Source organism: Poeciliopsis prolifica, unplaced genomic scaffold, assembly GCF_027474105.1.
Source record: "Poeciliopsis prolifica strain line A6 unplaced genomic scaffold, Auburn_PproV2 SCAFFOLD015, whole genome shotgun sequence".
NCBI lineage: Eukaryota > Metazoa > Chordata > Actinopteri > Cyprinodontiformes > Poeciliidae > Poeciliopsis > Poeciliopsis prolifica.
In genome coordinates, this window is record NW_026562390.1 from 6,959,501 (window position 1) to 6,968,255 (window position 8,755).

Sequence of the window (8,755 nt, forward strand, 5' to 3'; positions counted from 1 at the left end):
TGTATTGCTTATTGATGTGTATTTAATCTTCAGCTTGGTCTATTGTTAAAACTGAAATTTAATGTCTGCAAAGTACGTCAGAAAACACACAGGATGTTGTAAGGTGTCCACATTGTTCCACTTGAGTGTGTGTGTAAACATGTATGACCTTGTGTGGATTAGAGAAAATCCTTCACAAACTCAAACTTGCAGGCCTGATTCTTGCATCTAATTGCAGTTGTTTGCATAATTATTTTAGTCCAGACAAGGAACAGTTCAAATACTAAGTCATCAAAACCACAAAGCCTGTATGTAGCCTAAGCTGAGTTGTTTTAAGAAGCAGCCTTTGACACGTCAATGAAAATAATTTGAACTGCTTTTTAAGTAGTCTTCATAGTTGCTTTAGGTAATCTTGGCTTCTTTTTTTCAGGCATCTGCTTTACGACAATAACATGCACACAGTTTTAGCCGAAACTGAGCTGATTCGCACTGGTCCTCCAAATCAGGATGGTGACAGAGTGATGACCAGGGCTTGTGTTTTGCATTCCAGCTCAGCACGCTTCACAGCCGCTCTTTCACGCTGCAGTTTTGCCTCTGAATGCCACTCTTAAGATAACATTTAGCAACTTTTAAGGTCTCAGTCGAGGTGTGTGTCGGCTGAAGGCAAGACAGAGCAGGAGAGCCTTCGCTTCATGGCTCACCAATGAAGCTTGGTCACACGCACACCGTAACATCCCGGCTCAGTCATGCAGAGTTGCACAAAAGCAGTGGGGAAAAGAAAAAAAAAAGATGCACTAAAAGCCGTGGCAGGAGTCTTTCTTGCATCCACGATTAAATCTGCAGGACACTGCCTTTCCAAGTTGAGAATTTATGATAATTAGGAACTTTTGAAATGACACTGCCAAGAGGGATTTTCAGAGGACTCAACTTTGTTTATTTCACGTGTTTAAAAATAAAACTCCAACCATTTCTTTTTCTCTACATGTTTATTCTGTGGTATCTGAGCAAATGGACTAATGTAGCACGTGATGAAAAGAGATGTCAAAATGACAGCCCAGCCTGTTGTCACACAGCTTAACACTCAAGAAGCTGTGGTTGGTGATCCATATAGAACACTGTTTATTTTTCTGCAGGTGTGTATGTGTGCTTGAGTACAAGTAAGTGTACGATGAATATAAAGTGCTTGCAGCCTCATATGTTGCATTTCTATGTGTAGTAAAGTTCTGAAATGTGTGCGAGTGTGTGTTGCTGCTGCTCCTTTTGGGGTGGTGTGTGTTTATCTTGGCCAGATCCCAGACCTTCATCACTTCTCCGCTGATAGCTCTATTCCTCCATCCCTCTGTCCCTCCGGCTATTTACAAGTCTACCGCAGACTGCCTCTCCTCGCATGCCAACATCCTATACTTTTTTCTCCCTCTCCTCTCTCTTTCCAAAAAAACACCCTTCCCTGTCTTGCTCTTCCTGTTCTCAGCAAACAGATTAAATCACGACTAAGTGTATATCCATATCCATCCTTGACTCATTTTTTCCTTCGTATTATTGATTGTTTATATGCTAAACAATCAGCATATAAATTTTGGTCTCCACATGGAGACCAAAATACTCCAAAAGTAAACTTTCTGTTGACTTGCATTAGACAAAAAGTCAAGATGCTTCCCATAGCTGATGTGACAGTTTTAGTTGGGAATTGCATTCTGTGCATTCAACAAAATGTTTTTTTTTTTTTTTTTTTCAGGATTTTTTGTTGAAAGAAAATGTTTGTGCACTACACAAAAAGACAAAAAGCCAACTCAGAGACTGGCGCCAATAATGCTACCAAATCAGTCACAAAATGGCTTGATGGCCATAAGAAACAAGCAGCTGCAGTAAAAAAAGAAGAAGAAAGAAAACACAGCTTCAGAGAAACCATCACAATGCATTGATATCAGTCTCATAGAACAAACAATATGATCAAGGGGCAACATACAAACCTGACTCCGTTACACAAGTCCTACATTTTAAAAGGCAATTGTGCCAAATTTTAAGAAAATTTGTGTAAACTATAAGATTTGAAGAAAGTACTTTAAAATGCTCAACGTTTTTTCTCATTATTTCTTTGTATTTGTGGAGAGATCTCACTCATAAACCGGACAGGCAGTGTGATGGAACCTCCCTCTACTGAACCACACAAACAAAAATAAAGGGAAAACAATCTGAAATGTGTTTTGTCTGTGGCACATATAGAGGATTATTTATGGGTATTCTCCTGCTGGAAAGCACAGGAACTCTTTAGCAGAGTTAACACCAGAGAGGAGTTATGTGTCATTGTAAGGTATTTGGGATAAGCGTTGTGGGTAAAAATCTAATAATATTTGAACACCCAAAAAGCAACTTGAAGCAAATGCAACAAGGTTCTTGAAAAAAAAAAACAACCTATTTGCAAGCAATACTTTGATTAATGTACATGTTCACTTTATTGTGAGGGACTTTCTTCCACTTTTTCACCAAACAGGATCCATATTGCTTAATATGAACAGCGATTAAATACAGTCTGTGTGGCACATGCTTATCATTTTAAATGCATTATAAAGACTTAACATTTTATGTTTTTTATTTTCTCAGACTGTTTTTTATGAGGCTAGGCCTTTCAACGACTGAATTAGATACATAGATCTGTTGGTTAATATCCAAGATGCCAATCTAGTAGCACAATGGCTAAATACCAAATCTTTTTTGTGCTAATAATTCAAAGCAGCTATGCAACTTTAATGTCTCCTGCCTCACAGAATTAAATTATTTTCACTGAACACACAGGACAGGAATGAGCACAGAGATGAAATTACGTCATAATGTATCAAACTGAACACAAGAAAATAACTGCGATTATTTCTTTGTTGTATTAAAGGTTTTTGTCAGTATATCATTTGCAATAGAAATCCAGTTAATTTCCATTTAGATGGTACCATATTTGTAGAGAAAATTAATTTGTGGGTGGCGTAGCAGAGTTTAGTTTGAGAGTTGGCCGATGAAAAACTTGGTGGAACTAGCATCTAGCATCTAGCATCTCTCCATTCCTAGGGATGAGTTTCCATCCTCAAGAAATATTGATGCTGAAAGGATGCAATAGTCTGCCTTCATTCTTGACCTCAACTCTACTGAACACGTGCTGGATCAATTTAGGTTCTGTTTTTGCCAGACTGACCAACACAATCAAATTGGCTGACTTATGACAAATGCTGTCCTAAATTATGCATAGTATATTGCCAATATATTCTATTTCTTAAGACATCAATCCTCTGATCCACAAGCGAGACCAAACAGAAGTCAGTAGCAGAATAAGTTGTTTGGCATTGGCAGAGATGATTTTGCAAGTTTTACATGGCCGCAACCCACATTTTCAACTTTGCTGCTCAACCCCACAATGCCTTTTCCATGCAAATGTGCTACCAAACAAAGAAAAAATAAACAGGCTTTCCCAATAGAATACAATTTATTGCCAAAAAGCATTGTTGCAAGAGAGAAATATTTAACATGTAGAAATTTTGATCTTGACTAAATAGATAATTGTTTCTTTTGTCATTTTATGGCACTCAGTGTTTGGTCTGAGTGTTGTTCATCTTGGCCTTGAGGGAAAGGGAAAATACCGTTGAGAAATTCCCAGCTATCCCACCTGGTAAACTCTCACTCTTGCATTTAGTTTGCAGATTTGTTTTTTCATGCCTATGTAGTTTAATACATTTTAAACAGATGAATGATTTAAATGACCACTGTAAAACTTCGAATCCCACCCATAAGTCAAAACCATTTTGGAGGAACCTCCCCCTCGTCAGCTCTTATTATTGAGTGCTTTCTGACAGTATCATAGCATCAAAGTGACGAGACAGGGATAATGTTGTGTGCACTCAGACACACAGAGATACACATCAGCTGACGTACAGCACTTATAACCCTGCTGGCTGTCTTATTCCCATGGTATTCCCTGAGAAGTTCACATTGCCCCTTATCCTGTTGTGCTTGTGGTTTCTGCTAGGTATACTGCAGCATTCTTCCACTGTGTGTTCATCTAAACAGAGCTAGTTAGAAAGGACGCGCAGCGGCTGGGGCTGCACGGCTGTGGCAGGTCTCCTCTGGGTGGTTCCTATGTGACACGGAGCTCAGAAAGTTTTGGGTTTCCTACGCATGTCAAGGTGAATTAACTGCTTCCAGCGCCGAGTCTGCTCTGATGCCCTGGTGGGCTATCACTCACAATACTTTTCCTCCCTCTCTGGCCGCCTCCCATACACCACCTAGCATGCAATGCCACATAATACAACTTCTGACAATCGTCCCGAGTTCAGATGTCAGGTTTTTTCTATTAAAGACTCTGTCGGGCCTCACATCTTGCTGTTTTGTGCTCCGTTTTCCACTTGTGTCACAGTGTGTCAAAGCCCAGTATTCACTTGTCATCCTTAAAATGATATGAATTAAAAATATGACTTTGCCAGACCTTAAATGTTTGCAGCTTCTTAAATAGAAAATGGAAAGCCAAATTTCATTGTACTCAATTTAAGTCAAGCCATTTAGCTCCAGGTTTTATCCATCCCGATATTAGTCCTAGCTAATGCTTGCTTGCTAATGCTATTTTTGCGTTAAAATCACTTATTCTTAAATTTCCTATTGTTTCGTTAAAAGATCTGTCAGCTTACAAATTTCTAATTTTGTTGTTTTTTCTAAGATCATTATCAGGTTATTACACACAGAAAAGTTGAGTAAATATATATAAAAAACAGTTTTCAAGTAATTATTTTTTGTTTGTTAAGGAAAAATAAAGCTACCAAATCCACCCTAGCCCAGTACAAAGGTGTCTGCTTGTTAAATGCCAGACTTGTAAAACCAAGACATTATATAAATGGAACCGGTCTGACAACATGAAGTAGGCTAAAACATCTCAAAAGCAGAACATCTTGACTTGATGTAAAGAAACTCTATCAGTTTGGAAGAGCTACATATTTAAGGATTTGTGCTCCAGCAAACTGCAGTGAGAGCAAACGGCCACAATAATGAACCAACCAGGTACGCATCGATGACTTATCCAGGAGATCAAAGAAGAACTCGAGCACAACATCTCAAGCATTGCTGGCCTCTGTTACCTGTGTTAAGATTAGTGTTCATGATTCAATATTAAGACAATTGAGAGTTCTAAGTCAGAACACACTGTAGATGAAACAAAGGCAAATGTCCAGCTGGCATTACCCCTAAAATGATCTTGATGACCCCTAAGACAACAGAAAAAATATTGTGTGGACTGACAAGGCAAAAGTGGACCTTGATGGCTATAAAAGAACATCAAACCAGCCATCAAATGTGGCAACGGCAGTGTGAAGATGTGGGATTTCTTTGTTACTTCAGGACCTGCTTGACTTGCTGTAAATGGGAGAATAGCTGATTTTCACCAAAATGTCCCCAAAACCAAAAATCTGGCTTTCAATTTTTCAACTTTAGGCTCAGATGAGTTTGCTTAATGCAGCAGGTTAAAAATTCAAATCACAAATCAGCAGAAATTAAAAAAATTTCGTTTGGCCTAGTAATGTAATTGACTTAAATGTAATTGATTTGCAGTGGCTCAGCTCTGCTCAAAAACCCTCCAGCACAGCTGATGCAAGATAACTCTGCAGACAGGAAAGCAGCGATGGAAAACACTCACTAGTGCTCCTAATTTGATTTACTAGAAAATTTCTGTTTGCACAGAGAGTCAGGTTGGTTTGAAAAAATGACTCAATTTTAAGGTAAATAATTCTATTATTTTAAACAATTTATTATTATTACTATTATCCATATTTTTAAATTGTAACAAAGAAAACATAAGTTGGAATATCTGTAAGGAGGCAAATACTTTCCCTTTGCATTGGATTGCAAGTGCTATGTAGCTAATTTTTTGTTCTTTAAGTAAATATGGTCATATTTTCTTTATACCAAGAATCAAAATCTTTTCCTTTCACCCAGGAGTTTTTTTGTATACCACCAAAATAAGCACACAGCATTTTTAGGTTTACTTAGGCTGTTGGCGTCTTTCGCTACACCATGTTACTACACTGATTCTTAATTGTGAATGTAGTCAGTTTGTGAGTCAAAACTAAAATAACTTTATACTACAGAAAAATAAACTGACAGGGATTTTTCCTGTGAGGAAACCTTTAGTTTACCATATGACATGTTTCTTAATAGTGCTAAAGTGTTCAGTGTTCTTTAAATAAACAATGTGGAGTTTTGCATAGTGGGGCATGAAAGAATGCAGAAGTCTCGCTGCCCCTCTCGCACACATGTCAGCAATTTGGCTGCCTTGTGTATTTTGGATGTTGAAGAAAAAAAGGAGCATTTCAAAGTAAACGAAAGAAGGAAAGTCTTATCCGCCTGGCAGCTGCGCTCTGGACAAAATTGCTTTCAGCTGATGCGCTGCTGCTCAAACCTGCTTGGGTAATGTCAAGTGATGCATTGCAATCCTGAGAAAACAACAGAGACAAAAAATAAATAAGAAGGAAAAGAAAGGTTGGAAAGTTCCAGTGCTCATTCAGGCAAGAGCCCGCAAATGCTTCATATAAAAACACACTCATGGAAAACTTTCTTCTTTTGTTTTCAGTGTTTTCTTTTATTTGCAATTAATCTTACACAAATACATATTATTAATGGCACCTCGCACACAAGATTTTATGCATTTCTAAGTACCTTGCAAGATTTTGGAAGGATAATGAAAACACTAATAAAGAACTATTGTGTGGGTGAGGTCTGAAGAAGTTAGCAAAGATGCAGCAGTCATAGCCTACTATACTTTTAAATTATCTTTATTTGAGAATAAAAGAAGGTGAAAAATATATTCTTCCAGGCACATTTAAGGTAATAGGTTAAGAACATAATTTAACTTTCCACATTTAATAGAGGTGAAAGATTAAAAGTCTAGCGCTATTATCAAGAAAGATTTGAAAAATGACAATGGTATTTTACTCCGCTGACTTTATTTCATTTTCCTCACGTGGTTTTCCTGCTTGAATGGAAACTGAAGAGTTTACTTATATTTTCAGGCTGTTTCTTAAGGTTTTCAGTTCGCCCTTCATGACCTATAGGAAGTAATCATTTCTAATAACTTTAATATGCTCAGAGCGGCCATGCAAATGTTAGGAGAAATTTCTAAATTCCTGCAATTAACTTTTGGCAAGTACCGATACAGATATTACCCAAACAAAGCCGCAGATATTTCATGTGTGCTTGGTCGTCCGGTTTTACAAAGCTACAGAGATGTCCTGCTGAATTTTTCTGAAAAACTATTAACATTTGTATTTACAATCAGATGTTACAATTTTTGGGATGTTTGGTAATGATATGTGAAAAAATTCTTTGAACAAGCATAATAAAAACATTTTCAAAATTCAAACCTTTTAACTCTTTCATTAAGGAGAAAAAGTTGTTTTTTTTAAAAAGCATCTTTGAAAGGTAACCAACCTTTCAAACATGCTAACCTTTCACTAATTAAAATGTGAGGCATTGCACATTAATATTTTTTTAATTGCATTTTTGCAAGGTGATACTGCCTGCTTTATCCAGAGTCAAACTTTGAAGGGACAGTCACTCACTTATTCTGCAAAAATAGGAAACAGAACAACATGCCAGGTTACTCTTCATCAGTAAAGAAATGCCAACACCTCGCCTCAATGTCCCGTATCTACGCTCAGAGCAAAAACTAAGACGCTTCAAACAACTCAATAAGAGTTTGTATCGCCACCAAAATAGTGAGGATGACAAGCAAAATCTCCAAAGATCTCTGTTGGAAAACTGTAGCAAAGAATTGTTTCTTGCAGTAAAGTATACCCAGTAACAACAAAAACCTTTCAGAAGTTCTATAACATACTCTAATACTATTCATAACCCCTAATAAAGTAATTATTTGCACTAAACACAATGTAAATATAACATAGAGGTATGAAGCAGGTAAAAATGTTTATATATATATATATATTTTTTTTTTTCTGTAAATGCCTGAAGACTGAGGCATTGACAAAGGCATGACTATAGAGTTATATTATGCTACTCTATATAACATTATTGTAGGACCAATGCAATCAACATTATTATTATTATTATTATTATTATTTTAAATACTTCTTTTGTGTGCCCAGGTTCACAGTTGTGTATATTGCTGCAACTTTCGTTTATTTTGTTGCAAAGTTTTTGAGATTTTTCCATGTGCAACTAATTTATAATATTTATACTGGAGCTCACATTTCTGTGAGCTCATATTTATAATTTATACTCCCAAAATAAAATTTCTCCATTCTTTACATTCAATAAAGTACCATTAGGAACATTTGTGAAGACTTTCTAAGAATACTTAAACAGATTTTAATGGCCTGCAAATGTGCTTATAATGCATCATGGACATGACCCTCATAGGGACTGTCACATATTTTTCTTCCATTAAAATATACACTGAAGGCCACCCAACGGAAATGAAGGAAAGTTTATTGACTTTAATAAAAAGCATCTGATACCCCTTAAGGCAACTTGATTGTAAAACTATTATTTAATGATGTCTCAATGCAGAATGTGAAACTTTAGATTCACTGCTCTGTTCAGCTTTTAAATGTATAAATAACAGACTACTATGTCTGCTAAAGTCTCACTGTTCTGACCTTGACAGTTTTTCCCCTCGAACTCTCTCGGATTATTGTGAAGAAACAACAGCAGCAGGAAAAAAGAAGCAAAATTTGGGAACCTTGGCACAAACCCACTAAGGCAAGCAGACCGGGCCAGGCTGTTTTGTGTTTCC